The sequence below is a fragment of the Bos taurus genome, chromosome 1, assembly GCF_002263795.3.
Source record: "Bos taurus isolate L1 Dominette 01449 registration number 42190680 breed Hereford chromosome 1, ARS-UCD2.0, whole genome shotgun sequence".
NCBI classification, from domain to species: Eukaryota; Metazoa; Chordata; class Mammalia; order Artiodactyla; family Bovidae; genus Bos; species Bos taurus.
Window position 1 is genome coordinate 72,453,594 of NC_037328.1, and position 12,856 is coordinate 72,466,449.

At 50.2% G+C, this 12,856-nt stretch overlaps 1 protein-coding gene across 3 annotated transcripts in view; it reads left to right on the forward strand.

Annotated features, from left to right (window-relative positions):
• The window catches only part of XXYLT1 (xyloside xylosyltransferase 1), a 174,084-nt gene that overhangs the window by 126,816 nt on the left and 34,412 nt on the right, over positions 1–12,856 (forward strand).

The window sequence follows — 12,856 nt, forward strand, 5'->3', positions numbered from 1 at the left end:
ATCTCAAGGGTTGTCATGGGCTTGCCAAAAAGTTGCTTGAATCAAAAATTTAATTCACATATTTTTATTGATTTATGTATACCTCAGGCCCCATCTACTTGCAAAGATTTTTAAGGTGGCATCTAATAAAGGAGATATTGGTAAAGTTAAAATAGAGAAAGAAAAGGTGTTTTTTTTTTTATGTAGGAAGAGAAAGCAAGAAGATATTTAATTGCTTTGACTGAGGATTCAGTCAGCACTTAGCTTCTTGGAGACCAAGGGAAAAAAATAGATTTGGCGAACCATGTAATGTATTTTGCAGCAGCAGCCTGTGGAGTCCGATGCCCTCGGCCAGCTCGGATTTCAGCTACAGTTGTCGTGAGCATCTCGTGAGAGCTCAAACTCGGCTGGAGGCATCTGTGGCACATGGGAACCTGGGGTGAAGACGCCAGCCTCCTGCCTGGCTGGAGACCAGCTCTGGGAGACCCCTGGCTAGTCCCCACACCAGTGCCTCCAGCTGCAGTCTAGATTCTGTACCCTTATGTGGGTTTCACGATGTCCCTTGTCTGCCTGGCCCCTCTCAGGGCCCACTGCTGTGGTTCCTGGGCAGACACTGTTCCTCTGGGTCTCTCCCTTTCAGGGAGCTCAGTGGGCATGGGCATATTAAAGGCCATCTTTAGCTGAGCTCAGGAGGCCCAACTATTGATTATATTTAGCCCTCAAGGAACAGCAGCCCCCATCTTCCCATTTCCAGACTCCTCTCTGCTGTTTTCACCGTAACTTTTCAGAAGAGACCATTTTGTGACAGGTCAGAACTCATGCTCAGGGCTCTCCGTTGTCTGTCTTGCCCAGAACTGCCCTCTGCCCACTCTCCCTGTCAGCGGGTGCTGTTGTCTCATCGAGCTCTGCCGTCATGATGGATGTGTGTGAACAAAGCCACTGAGTCCTGGGGCTGTCCTCGCGTGGGGCTCAGCCCCTGCTTCCAGACTGGCGCCATCAGGACCTTGCCTGTCTGACCCCACTCCTGGCCACAGACTGCCAGTGGACATTTCAGCTTCTTTCAGATAGGGTTGAAAAGCAATGAGGTTTCTTTGTTGAGATAATTTGTATTCGGAAGCCTGGGGGTCACCCAGTACTACTAGGGGGGTCCACTGAGCTTGGATTCCCACTGGGGCTCACTCCCCACCCAGGAGGTTTGAATCAGGTAGCCAGCTTGGAGGACAGTGGTCACAGCTCCACTCTGCTCACCCCGGGCTCTGCTGTGCCCCACCTCCTTGAAGGTCCCTCCCGCACCCTGCTGGTCAGGACACTTTATATTGGCTAGTATCTGGAGGCTTCCTGGAGCTTCCTGAGGAGGCTTCCCTGGGCTTTGTCCTACCTGCTGAGCCCCCCAGAGGAAGAAGATGGAATGAAAGGGATCCAGGCCCAGGCTTTCCTCACCTTTCCCTCATCCTTTATGTTCTGGAACTGTTCTAGTCAAAGGGAGGAGTGGCGGCTACAGGCATCCTTTTTCAGGCCCCAGATTTAATGTCACTGCAGCTTTCTGTCAAAATCAGGCTCTTCATCTTGTTCTTGGGCAAGAGTTTCTCTGTGTATCTCTGGTAACACTGCCTTCCTTGCTCTGTGGTTACTTCTATATGCATCTTTTCTCTCATTCTAGGCCATGAGCTTCTTGAGGGTGGAGACCAAGCCTTTCATTTTTTTCTTTTTCCTCATGAGTAATTGCTCAATAAATATATAATAAGTGAATGGATCCTGAATTGGCTGGAAAGAATACCTTTTATTCTTTCAAGGAATATCTTTATTCTTACTACATCTGTTTTCTCCCACATACTTCAGATAACTCATGGCTGCTTTGCTCACCCTGCATCATTGTTAGGAAATACAGATGTGGCTTGCATCCCTGGAAAAAATGGTTTCAGTGCTGGCTCTGACTCCAGCCTTTCTGGAGCCAAGCCCTTTCCGTGCTCTGATTGGCTCTAGTGGGAGCCTGGCTGACCACGTCCCCAAGCAGCAGGGGCAGCCCCACAGTGCTGAGGAAACGTCTGTATCCATTTCTCCATGGGGCTTTTGTCTGGAGGCAAGAGGACTCATTATCAAAGTGTCTTGGGTTCCTGGAAGTAGATAGTAAGACGTGCTCATTTGTCCATCAGTCAGCAAATATTTACCGAGTATTGTCTGCTTGCCAGGCCTTGTGCCTGGGTTGGGGCTGCATTCATGAACAAAACAGATGTGGTCCCTACCCCATAGAGTTTGAATTCTAGCAAGGTCTACATAGAAACATTAGGCAAATTATTAACAGGAAAAAAGAAAAAAGTGTTCTGTGCCAAGCCAGAAGTTCTCAGAGCTCTCTCATGCTGTTACTGCAAACCGTGTCCATCCAGGTCAGTCCTAGGGCTTACATTCATACCCATCGTTTTCCCAGAAGCGTTTCAGTCCCCGGCTCTCTTGTCAGTTCCTGGAGAAAGCCTTGGCACGTGCTCTAGAGCGGCTGCCAAGCACCTGGAACATCCCCACGTAGCATGGGGGACTGTACTCAGGCTCTGGCTCTCGGTGTGCCCGCTCTGGTCTTCAGTCTTTCCATCTGTAAAACGAGGGTTGTGGTGTCTGGGGCCCCACTGCTCAGGGTGAGCTCCACAGAAAACCAATCCTAGAGCATGTTCTGGAGAAAAGGATTTCATGAGGAGATAAGTTTGGGAAATTGAACCTTTTATGTAAATATATATATATTTTATTCCCCTCTTCTCGATTCACAGAGCACAGTAAAGGCTCTGAGAAGTTCTGGAGTACACACTCTGGCCTGGCTTTCTTGAGTGTAACTTTCTGAAACTTTAAAAATCATATCCCGTTTGTCACATGGCCCCTTCTTTGCCGAGGCTTTGAGACTCCGCAAGGCCTGCTGGTCCGGAGACCTAGGGAGGCCCTGTTGCTCTAGTTCTCTGTAACCAGGGCGCTGGTGATGCTCTGGGTCAGAGGACAGAAGTTTGGTGTAGGGCAGCAGTTCCAGAGCTTGTAACATGAGGCACCCCTTCCTCTACCATTGTCATGCCCGTGTCCAAGGAGACGGCTGACCAAATTTCCTGCAACGGATTCTGGAGACGTTTTAAGACACTCGCTGTTGGTGGCACTGCCTTGGAATCCACAATCATTTCTTAATTGGCCTCGGAACCATCAGCTCGCAAAACCTATCTGTCATGGGAGACTTGAGCAGTATTCAGCATTTCATTAATAATTCAGTGGACGAGCTTCCTCAGATGAAGGCCTTCCAACCCTTGGGACTCGCTTGTCTTCTGCCTCCAGAGATGTTCTGGGGAGAGTTCTCTGTTATGTTACAGATGTTAATGACTCAGGCAGTAGTACCTCCATGCTCTCCCAGAATCCCCAAAGCCTCATCAGTCAGAAGAGGGAAGATTGATACAGGTTAATCCCACTCGAGTTCTGTCAGCCAGCTCAGAGGGGTGGGTGGGCTTGCTGACAGAGAGGCCCTAGGGAGTGGATGCCAATGGCAGGCTTCAGGCAAGCCTCTTGTGCTTCGATGGGGGGGCGGGCATTATTTATTGCAATAGACTCCTTCTTCTATCTGTAGCATCCCCAAGCATTTAGAAAAAAAATATGTAGAATCTTTTTTTTTTTTTGGCAAGTTAAAGATACCTAAAAATATTGGTTGAATTCATTCTAGCTGATTAGATCTGATTCTCATTCCCATTTAGGAAAATTATAGAATGTCACAGCTGAATGGGAACACTGAAATCTTCTCATCCACCTCCTTCATTTTTCAGTGTAGGGAAATGAGACCAGAGGAAAGGGACTGTCAAGGTTACCCAGCTGGTTCGTGCAGAGCCTGGCTGGTACCCGGGCCTCCTGGCTCACAGCCCCATATCCTTTCCAGCATGTCACACACCCCGCCCTGAGCACAGTGAGCACAGTGCTCTTCTTGGAGTGCTGCAAGCAGTCGCAGGCACAGCAGTGTTGGGATACCAGATGCTCTTTTCCTTCTCAGGTGCTGTGACGCCAAGGGTCGCGCAGCTCTCCTGGCTGTCACGCTGGTGGGGCAGGTTTATGTGCCAGGACTCTCCTCCCTCCTTCTCTCAGCTCCCCTGCTAATTTGCGGTGATTAGTGTTGGCTGTCACCTCTTCAAGGCCCCTCTCCCCTTGGAGGGACTTGCCTTCAGGGGAGTCGAGCCTGGCTGCTCAGGGGAAGTAGGGAGCAGCCCTCAGGAGCCAGCCCTTCGCATCCTCTTGTGGGCTCTGCTCGGCCTGGCTGCCGGTGCTCGGCCTGGCTGCGGGTGCTCAGCCAGGTGCTACTTCCTGGCTAGACACTGAGCTGGTTTTTCCACCTTCCCCTGGAGCCTGGGGAGAAGGGGCTGGAGCAGGGAGATCAGAGAGCTTCCCTTCCCAATCTGCACAGTGTAGGGGTGGAGTGGAGGATGATAAACAAGGGCCCAGGAGTCTTGAGTTTCTCAGGGACCTCAGGGCTAGAAGTGCCTTTGGAGATGACTGGGTCTTGCCCTCACTATTCATAGATGAGGAGCCTGGGGCCTGCAGAGGGGGCAGCCTTGTTTAAGTTCTCATAGTCAGTTGATGGCAGAACTGGGGTGTAGCTTAGGTTTCTACTCCATTTTTCATGGAGTCTCAGCTGCAGGCCTTCAGCCTTTCTAGTTTGAGGTGTCATTTTTCGGTGTATGATCAACATGTGTCAGCCCCAAATCCTAGCGATTAGAAAGTCCAGAGCAGGTTTAGGGACCAGAGAAGATGGAAGAGTGTGTTGGGCTGGGCAGCCAAGGGGCCTTCAAGGGCTATTCAGCAGAGGAGCAAATGGCCAGAGCATCTGTGCTCTGCAGGGTCTTGGGGAGGGTGTGCGGGCTTGTAGAAAGCAAAGGACCAGAACTGAGATGAACAGGGGGTCCTGAGGGTCTCTCTGTACCTGCTCTGATGCAGGGACCCAGACTTCCTTCACTTCCTCTCCGCACTAGAGGGAGCCCCTTCTTTCCTGTGCTTAGTTGCTCATCCGTTAATGATACAGTTAATATTTATTGGTACACATCCTGGACCCAGGCGCTGTGCTGAGCACTTTATATGGAATTGTTAGGGGAAGCGCACTGATTGAAATCGCCCACCCTAGCCAGGCACCATAGTAACCATTTGCATGAGTTGTTTTATGACAGGAGGTTCTGGTAAGGAACACAACTAATAAGCCTCCACCAACCGGAAGAGTTCGGGAAAAGTCAAAAGGGGACACCACATGTCCGATCACCTCCCAGAATCCTCTCTTGGCTGAACAAGGCGTGCACCACCAGGAAGGTCTCTGAGTCAGAATGATTGGCTAAGGACAACCCAGAAACTAATCCCATCACTATGAAACCTGAGACTGCAAGGCAGAGCTGTTCTCCTGGGTTCCCTTACCCTCCTGCTCTCCGCCCGGACGCCCTTTCCCAATAAAATCTCTTGCTTTGTCAGCACATGTGTCTCCTCGGACAATTCATTTCCAAGTGTTAGACAAGAGCCCAGTTTCAGGCCCTGGAAGGGGTCACCCTTCCTGCAACAGAATGTTATTGAATCCTCATAGCAGTTCTGTTCAATCCCCTATTTTCCAGATGAGAATGCTGAGGCGCATTGTCAACATGCTCGTTCAAGGTCAGCCTTAGAGCCAGGAAGTAGTGGAGCCATGTTTCCATGCACAGTCTGAGGCTCTTTGCCAAGCTGTCCTTCTCTGTGGTCCATGAGGGTACATCTGGGCAGCAGAGGGGTGACAGAGGTATTCAGATGGAGGACACCCCAAGAGGAGGGAGCAGCAGCAGCAGCAAAGTGGGAGGGGTGAGGCCCTTCCCTGGACATCTAGGCTCTTCCCTTCTTGGAACAGATCACCCCCTTCCTGGGGCCTTGATGGAGGCCTTAGAAGATGGGGTAGAAACCTAAGCTTCTTACTTTCAGAGAGCAGGGAGAGACCTTGTGAGTTTTAACTGGAATCTGATCCTGGAGAAATCAGCAAGGGCCCCAGGCATCCCACAGGAATCCTGCAGACCCAGTGGGAGCTCCCCATCCTGGGGGGAGCCCAGGGGCAGGGCTGTACCCCACTGGTCCCTCCTGGGCCCCTCGGCTGGCCTTCTTTCCTTCAGCCAGAAACCCTCAGCCTTGTTGTTTCAACTGCGTGGAGCAGGTTACCAGCTATTGTTCTTGGAAGCCTTTCTGTGATCTTAGGACCTTTGAGAAAAGAACAAACAGCTCAAAAAACCCAGGGTAGTTAAAAAATGTTTGTGATTTTTGTGCTGCACGGAACAAAAGAGGCATTCAAGAGACTCAGCATTGTTCCAGGGGAGCAGGGATGAAACGGCCCCTTCTCCCTTGGGAGCATCCAGCTGATGGCTGTGGAATGTCCTCAGACCATCTCCCGGTGGCAGGCTCCTCCTCTGTGCAGGGCCAGGGCTAGGGGCCCGTTTACTCTTGTCATCAGCTTTCATGCTCACTCAGTTTCCATCTAGTCCATTCGTTTCATCTCGTTGAGGAAAGCGGCTCAAAGTTATCACCCAGTCACCGTAGTTTCACATTAGTCACTAACTCCCCAGTCTCTTACTGGATACCTTCAACTGCCAGTCACACGGCAATCTAGTGTACGTAGTAATTTCCCCTTATTGGATCTGTATTTCTGTTTTGTTATGTGGAAGCACTTTTTATTTTTATTGAAGGCAGAGTTGAGATTCTAAGCAGGTAAGTGACCTGCCCGCCCGGTATTACTCAGCTGATAACTAGCAGATTCCTGATGCGCACAGTGCTCTTAAAACCCTAAGATTCCTCCTTCAAGAAACGAAATTTTGAAACCTACTGCCTCCACCTCTTGGGAAATTCTAAAATGCTGTGGACCCACTGTTGTTTTTATCCTTGATAGCTCTTTCTAAGATTGAGGCTCTAAAATACCAGGTCTCCCTAATTCTGAATTGGTTCATTTCTCCCATGGCAGCCTTGTGCCCACAGCCAGCCAATGAGCCTGGCATGCCCAGCGCACTTGCCCCCAGCCCTTCAGCAAGCAGCTGTAAGGGAGCCAAGGTGCGCATTGCCTTCTCCAGGACACACATCTTAATTGCCTCTCTCGATTCCTCCGGCCTTGCCCACGCCCGATTTAGACTGTGCAGCCTTCCCTGAGTAAGTCAAGACCAGACAATTTCAGAGGGATGAGCTTGGGGCTGAGCCCGGAAGCTGGGTTGCAGTGATTTGTGTTGGAACACCAGTGGTGGGCTTCTTTCACGTTCTTCAGAGGGGGGCTCTTGGGGAATTGGAAGGGCTTTTGGAACTGCCTTCCTCCCCAACCTGCTCCGTATCTCCTTTAAGTTTTTTCTGCCAGAGATGGTGCAGAGTCACTCTTTTAGAGGGCTTGCGCACGTGGGTTTTTTGCTGGTATTCTGTCCGTCAGAATCCTCGGGCTTGACTGGAAGAGTAACAGCTTGAGCTGCCATCAGGAAATTCCTGAGATGTATGCTCAGCACCAGTCTGAAGAGCGGGGGATGTTTAGTCAAGATAAGAAAGAACCCAGGGGGGCATGATCCCTGTCTTCATGTAAGAGGAAATGTGCTTGTTCCTTATGGCTCCGGAAGGTGGGGCAGGGCTTAGACCAGAGAGTAGAAGCTTGGACAGGCTGACAATCACCATGATGTAAAGAGGAACTCATTAAAAAGCAGAGTTTTCAGAAAAAAATATATGTTGTCCAGGGCAGGGTGAATTTTCTCTCTCTGGAAATGGGGTGTTCCTCTGATGAGGAGGGGGGAATGACCCCCCAGGTGGGGAATGAGATAACCATTGCCCTTTACACCTACTGGCCTCTGATGGCGCCTTCCATGGTGGCCTTTGGGGACAGATGCCTGCAAGGACCGAGCAAATCTAGGATGCGGCTCTGGGAGGCTACCCAAAGGATGAAGAGGACCAGAGAAAGAGCAGGCCACTGGCCTCTCTGCCTACATGGGGCCTGTGCTTCTGGTCTTAGCCTTCATCTCTCTGGGTCGGGAGGATGGTAGTGGTGGTGATATTAACAAGGGCTTTGAAAAGACAGTCCTTTTCTATAGAAAAGAAAAGCTTAGTTTGTGTGCAGCTGAGCTCTTGTGGCTGTTCTAATGGGTTCTCTGGAGAGGGGAAAATATTATAACATTTCATTTCCAGATTCACACCTTGCAGGCGGGGGGAGAAGTTTGCTGGAAACAGCAGTGTGGCAGAGTGGCAGGTCTGCCCTTCCAGCCGCTTGTGAGTTGGAAGCGTGGATGGAGGAGAGCAAGCACTCTTCGAACTGTGACCTTTTCATTCTTCATCATTCTTCAGTGCGGGAATGTGTGTGTGTGTGTGTGTGTGTGTCACACACTCATAGGGAGAACATAGGGAGAGATGCACTGGTTGTTTCATTTTTTGTTCCATTTCCCTGTGCAAACTCCACACTAAATAACTCATTTTAATAACTTGGAATTTTTCCATATTTTTATTTATGCTTATAAAAATTATACAGTTAAACCCACGCACATGAACACATAGAGTTGTGTACAAGATTTTTAAAGGAAATTGTTTTACAAAAATGGGACCATATTCATCACATTCACTGTCCACTGCTTTTCTCATTCATCAGTACTTAATAGAAAAATCCCTCCAAGTCAGCCAATATACCTCTTATTTCATCCTTTTTATTCCCTAGAAGGGATGGACTTTATTTTATTCAACCATTCTTTTATTGATCAGTATGCACTTTGTCTCCAGCTTTTTATTTACAAATAACTATCTCTATAAACATCCATAAGCTGCTTCCATAAACATCCTTGTATATGTGAACTACTGCTTTTATTTCCCATGGGGACATTCCCAAGAGTAAAAGTGCTGAGCTGAAGGGTGTGGTATTTTTATTTTTGATAGATGCTTCCAGAAGATGTTCCCCAAAATAGTTCTCATTCCCATTAGCAGGTGGGGAGAGTACCTGTCCCCCCTTCCCTACAGCATGAGTTTTTGCTTCCTTGTCAGTGTTAGCCCTCTGATGGGTAGACAGTAATAGCTCACTGTTGTCTTGATTTTCATTTCTTTGGCTCCCGTTGAATCTGAGCATCCTTTCCTATGATTATCTGCCCTTTGCATTGTTCTGCCATGAGTGGCCTCCTGAATCCTGGTGGGCAGGGAGCAACAAGCCTGGGTCAGCTGGCAAGCATGGGTCTGTTTCCATAACAGCCTTCACCTGGCCCCGGGTGACAGTTGGCTCTTGGTGCCCTTCCTCCCCTCCCCACTCTCCTCCCCAGCTCTCTCTCCCTGGCACAGGTTTTAGAGTCCACAGAAATGAGAAATTAAATCACGTTCTCCCAAAGGCCTCAGGGTAGGGTGAGGGGAAGCAGAAAACAGATCTGTCAGCAGTGAGAGCTGGCAGCCTGGTTAGTTGTTCCTTACCCCTGTGTGGCCCTGGGCTAGTTCCTCAACTTCTTGCTGATGTGAAATCTGCATCTGTGAAATAGGGAACAGACACACCTGGCACCTGGCAGTGCATCTGGAAGTAGTTCACACGCTGACTGATGCTTACAAAGCTTCAAGTCTGGCTACTCACAGTGTGGTCGGACCAGAAATGCAGAATCTTGGACCCTGGACCTACTGAATCAGAACCTGCATTTAAGTGAGGACCCCTGTCCCCAAGTGAAAGATGCACATTCAAGCTTGAGAAGCACTGGCTTAAAGCACCCTGATTAGAATTATGAGGGGGAAAAAATAGTAGCACTTGCCTAAAAATGTTGCTGCAATCTCAAGCTTTTTAGATGCATCAATTGGTCCAGTATAGTTTGGGGCTTCCATGGTAGCTCAGCTGGTACAGAAACCACCTGCAATGCAGGAGACCCTGGTTTCAATTCCTGGGTCAGGAAGATCCTCTGGAGAAGGGATAGGCTACCCACTCCAGTATTCTTGGGCTTCCGTGGTGGCTTAGATGGTAAAGAATCCACCTGCAATGTGGGAGACCTGGGTTCAGTCCCTGGGTTCCGAAGATCCCCTGGAGGAGGGCAAGGCAATCCACTCCAGTATTCTTGCCTAGAGAATCCCTTGGATAGAGGAGCCTGGCAGGCCACAGTCCATGGGGTCACAAAGGCAGACATGACTGAGTGACTAAGCACAGCACAGCCTAGTATGGATTAAGCTCCTAATTAGCACACATTACTTCTCTTGACCTTGAGGTCTCTTAGTGATGTCACCTAACAGAATGCAACATCTCTCTCCCTTGGTGGTAGGGAATGCCTCAGTGTAAGGAAACTCAGCACACTCAGACCCAGTCCAGTTGGTTCTCCCTGTTGCTGAGCCTTCCAGGCACCCAGACCCAGCACTAATCAACAGCCCGCTCCAGCATCCCAGCTCTGGGCCTGGCAGACACCAGATGCTTCAGCTGCCTTGACTCTCAGCCCCCTGTAGTGTTCTGTGTTCCCGGCTCCTCACCACTGGCCCTGTCATCAGCTCTCGCCTTTTCCTCTTTGAGTCTGGCTGCAGGCTTCACTTCTCCAGTGTTCAGACCTTGTTTGTCACCCTCCAGGTAACTGAGCTCCAGTCCTGGCACTGACACACTTGTCTGTACCTTGCCCTGTCTCCCTCCCCACAGACATGCTCCCCCACTGCTCCTGTCCTCCCTGTCAGTTCCCAGGTGAGAACACCCAGGGCCTTCTCCTCGAGGTCCCCAGGGCACCGACTAGTCTGTCACTTGAGCCTTGTGATCCTCCTTTAAATAGCGACACTTTTAGGAGTGTTTCTACTATGTTTCCGTGGCATTTGAGTTTGCTTGGTTTATCCAGACGGTTTATCCACCAGGGGTCAGCGCTGGAAACAGAATCCACTCAAGATACTGTAAGCAGAAGGGGTTTAGTATTGGGAATTTGGTGCTTACAGCTTTGGTGGAGGGGCTGGAGGGCAGGCTCTAGACTGAGCCTTTTGAAAGACTTCTAGATCCCTACAGCTGCCAGCCTCACAGCTGTTTCTGGACTCTCCAGGAAGCTGAAGGATCTCAGCCCTAAGTTGTAGATGAGGCATTAGAGTTTGGACAAGAAGCTTTTTTGATACCCGGAAGCTCCAGCGTGATGGCTGGGCTTGGGGTGACCACTGTGACAGCAGGAGCTGTGTTCCCTCCCCCCACATTGCATAGGCTTGCTGGCGAACCCTGACTTACGTGCAGACCACCAGCTGCTGGGGAGTCTGGGAAACATAGTCCCCACAGGCCTGATCTCCCAACAGGAGAGTGAGGAGGGGTTTTGGGGGGAGCCAAGCACACACCTACCTTAGACAGGTAGGATTTGACAGGTGGGCATGGACATGAGTAGGGCATTCTGCACACACACTCCAGAATTCAGTGTCCACCCAGCCCCAGGGGGTGACATCACAGAGGCCAGACCCCGGGTTCCTCCCAGACTGGGCTGCAGCGGTATCGCCCCCTCTGTAGGGAACATTCTTCCCTCCCAAGGGACGGGTTTCCACCGGGCCTGCAAGGAGAGTTCCTTCATGTCTCTCTGCTTTTCTAAGCTCATAAGCCATTGCTGCTTTCCTGAGAGTTCCAAAAGCTTTATATTTTTTATCAAGTTTTACCTGATTCTGGAGTGACAAGCTTGATGGAGATTCAGGAAGTGTGACTGAACTAAGTCGTGCTGGCTTCAGCATAAGATGGTTTTGTTTTGGGTCACTAGGATTCCGTGTCCAATCCTGGTCCTCGTTATTAAACTGTAAAGGGAGGTTCTCCCAGCGCTGTAGTTGGCAAGGACCTTTTCCTCTCATAACATGCTTGTAGAACATGAACGCTTGGGGGCTTTGCGGGGAGTGTGTTTTAGATGTCAGTGCACGTGTGCTCAAGCCGTGTCTGGCTCCCTGTGACCCCCATGGACCGTAGCCCGCCAGGCTTCTCTGTCCCTGGGATTTTCCAAGCAAGAATATAGGAGTGAGTTGCCATTCCCTTCTACACCTTAGGTGTCAGGGAAATGACAATGACTTGGGTCTCAAGGAGGCCCTGGGGGAGAACTCTGAGTTGGGGGTGTGAAGGCTGGAAGCAGCTTGTGCCTGAAAAACGTGTGCCTGGAGGCAGGGGCAATTTGAAATAGGGGTATCATGTGTTCTGGACAGAGGCCTCTTGGCCTTCTCGCAAATCCTGACCCAGAACCTTATGCAGAGGAGGTGCTCAAAATGGTTTATTGATTACATGGAAGAAAATAAAAAGAGATTTAAAGGTGTGGGTAGGAGTTGGGAGGTTGGTGATTCTCGGCTTCTCCCATCTCTTCAGGCAGGAATCATCCTGCAGGCGCTCTGTTTTGGGGAAAATGAGTTGGGGCAGCTGTCTTTAGGGCTCCAGGTAGAGGAGAGAGGGTGGCTACTCCCATGGTTTTCCTGGGGAGCATTTGAAGTGGGGCACAGTTTCTGCAGGATGTTAAGTTACCAGCCTAATGGAGCAGTCCACAGGGAGTTCTCCAGGGATCCTCACCTTGATTCTGTAACTGAGTCTTGGATACGTTCTGAAATTTGGTCCCCAGGGGCTCTGGCATCTGAGCCCTTTGTGACGACCCAGTCACTGCAGCCAGGCTGGATGCTCACACTCCCTTGTTGCTGTGCCAAGCACTCACCTTCTCATCTCTGCTTGTACTGCCCTGTCTCTGGGGAGGTTTCTCCTCACTTGCCTCCACCTTGAGAAACCCCTTCTGTCTTTCTCAGCCAGCTCAGTCACACCTGCTTCATGGCCTCTTGTGGCCATCAGCCGCAGGAGTCTGCTCTTGCCCTGTCTGAACCCCCAGAGCACTTTTTTTCTCTCCTCCTGGCCCTTGCCCCTTTCTGCCCATTCATTAGTCCTGTAGGTTTTAAGAATAGTTACCACCACTTTTTCTCACTTCAGCTGATGTGGTTTGCCAGTTTACCAATTGAT